The sequence below is a fragment of the Orycteropus afer genome, unplaced genomic scaffold, assembly GCF_000298275.1.
Source record: "Orycteropus afer afer isolate SDZICR_OR568_19922 unplaced genomic scaffold, OryAfe1.0 scaffold00088, whole genome shotgun sequence".
Lineage (NCBI taxonomy): Eukaryota > Metazoa > Chordata > Mammalia > Tubulidentata > Orycteropodidae > Orycteropus > Orycteropus afer.
In genome coordinates this window covers 10,121,072-10,123,515 of record NW_006921675.1, presented here as the reverse complement: position 1 = coordinate 10,123,515, position 2,444 = coordinate 10,121,072, and the positions used below count along the sequence as shown (strand labels likewise).

At 39.9% G+C, this 2,444-nt stretch overlaps 1 protein-coding gene across 1 annotated transcript in view; it reads right to left on the bottom strand.

Annotated features, from left to right (window-relative positions):
• The window catches only part of PCNX1 (pecanex 1), a 210,724-nt gene that overhangs the window by 51,780 nt on the left and 156,500 nt on the right, over window positions 1-2,444 (bottom strand). The window lies entirely within an intron of this gene.

Below are 2,444 nucleotides of genomic sequence, written 5' to 3'. Positions count from 1 at the left end.
ACAGCTGGAATGCTCCTCAGAAGCAAGTATGGCCAGAATTCGTCTCACCTCCTTTGGTCATGTTGTCAGAAGGGACCATTCCCTGGAAGAGGATGTCATGCTTGGTAAAGTGGAGGGTCAATGAAGGAGGCGAAGGCCCTCAACAAGATGGACTGACACAGTGACTGCAGTGATGGGCTCAGGTATAGCAGGGATCATGGAGCTGGCACAGGAGCAGGCAGTGTTTCATTCTGTTGTACATAAGGTCATTAACGAGTCAGAGGTGACTTGACAGCACATAACAACCACAAGAAGTTCAAGCTGAAGGTGAAGAATATTAAAACAAGTGCATGAAAGCCAAAAAAAAAAAAAAAAAAGACCATGAGTATATGAGTATATCCCACCTGAATTTAGAGACCATCTCAAGAAGAGAGTTGACACACTGAATACTAATGACCAGATGAGTTATGGGAGGACATCAAAGACATCATATGTGAAGAAAGCAAAGGGTCATTAAAAAGACAGGAAAAAAACAAAAGACCAAAATGGATGTCAGAAGAGACTCTGACTTGCTCTGGAATAGAGAGTAGGTAAAGTGAATGGAAGAAATGGTAAAGTAGAAGAGCTGAAAAAAGATTCGAAGGGTAGATTATGAAGACAAAATAATATAATGGAATATGCAAAGACCTGGAGCTAAGAAACCAATAGGGAAGAACAAACTCATCATTTTGCAATCTGAAAAAAATGGAAGAAAAAATTCATTCTTGAGTTGCAATACTGAAAGATTCTAGGGCAAAATACTGAACGATGCAAGAAGCATCAAAAGAAGATGGAGGGCATACAAGGAGCCACTGTACCATACAGAACTGTCTGATGTACAGCCATGTCAGGAGGCAGCATATGAGTAAGAATTGATGGCACTGAAAGAAGACGTCCAAGTTACAATAAAGGCATCAGAGCAAAAAAAGGCTCCAGGAATTCCAGCTGTGCTAATTCAACAAACGGATGGAATGTTGGGAGCACTCACTTTTCTCTGAAAGAGATCTACATCTGTGCCCATGCCAAAGAAAGGTGTTCTAACAAACTGTGGAAATTATTGCACAATATCATTAATATCACATACAAATAAAGTTTTGCTGAAGATAATTCAGTAACAGTTGCAGCAGTACATCAATAAGGAACTGTCAGAAATTCAAGCAGTATTCCAGAAAGGACATGAAACAAAGGATATCTTAGCTGCTATCAGATGGATCTTGGCTGAAAGCAGAGAATATCAGAAAGATGTTTACCTGTGCTTTATTGATTCTGAAAAGGCATTTGACTGTGGATCATAATAAATTATTAATAACACTGTAAAGAATGGCAATTCCAGAACACTTTTTGTGCTCCTGCAGAATCTGGACACAGATCAAGAGACAGTGGTTCAAACAGAACAAGGAGACCCTGCATGGTTTGGGATCAGTAAGGGTACATGTCTGCATTATATCCTTCTACCATAATTATCTGATCTGCACGCTGAGCAAATAATCCAAGAAGCTGGACTATATGAAGAAGAACATAACATCAGATTGGAGGAAGACTCATTAGCAACCTGAAATATGCAGATGACACAACCTTGCTTGCTGAAACTGAAGATGACTTGAAGCACCTACTAATGAAGATTAAAGACTACAGCCTTTAGAATGAATTACTCTTGAACATAAAGAAAAGAAAAATCCTCACAAGGGACCAATAAGCAACATCATGAGAAATGGAGAAAAGACTGAAGTTGTCAAGGATTTCATTTTACTTGGATCCACAACCAATGCCCATGGAAGCAGCAGTCAAGAAATCAAATGACATATTGCACTGGGCAAATCTGCTGCAAAAAACCACACTAGAGTTTAAAAATAAAAAAAAGCAAAGCTATCACTTTGAAAATGAAAGTGTACCTGATCCAAACTATGATATTTTCAAACATCTCAGGTTCACGCAAAGCTGGACAATGAACAGGGAAGACTGAAGAACTGCTACCTTTGAGTTAGGATATGGCCAAGAATATTAATATAGCATGGACTGACAGAAGAACAGATACGTCTTAGAAGAGTACAGCTAGAATGATTCTTAGAAGAGAAGATATCAAGAATTCATCTCACATACTTTGTACATGTTATCCAGAGCGACCAGCCCCTGGAGAAGACCATCATTCTTGCTAAGGCAGTGAAAAAGACGATGACCTTCAATGAGATGGACTGACATGACACTGTGGCTGAAACAATGGGTTCCAATATTGTTGTTGTTGTTGTTGTTATGTGCCATCGAGTAGGACATGACTCATAGCGACCCCTCCTTGGGTTTCTGAGGCGGTATCACTACAGAAGTAGATAGCCCAACCTTCCTTCTGAGGAGTGGCTGGTGGGTTTGAACCACCAGCCTTCTGGTTAGCAGTCAAATGCCTTAGGCACTATGCTACCAATATAGCAACA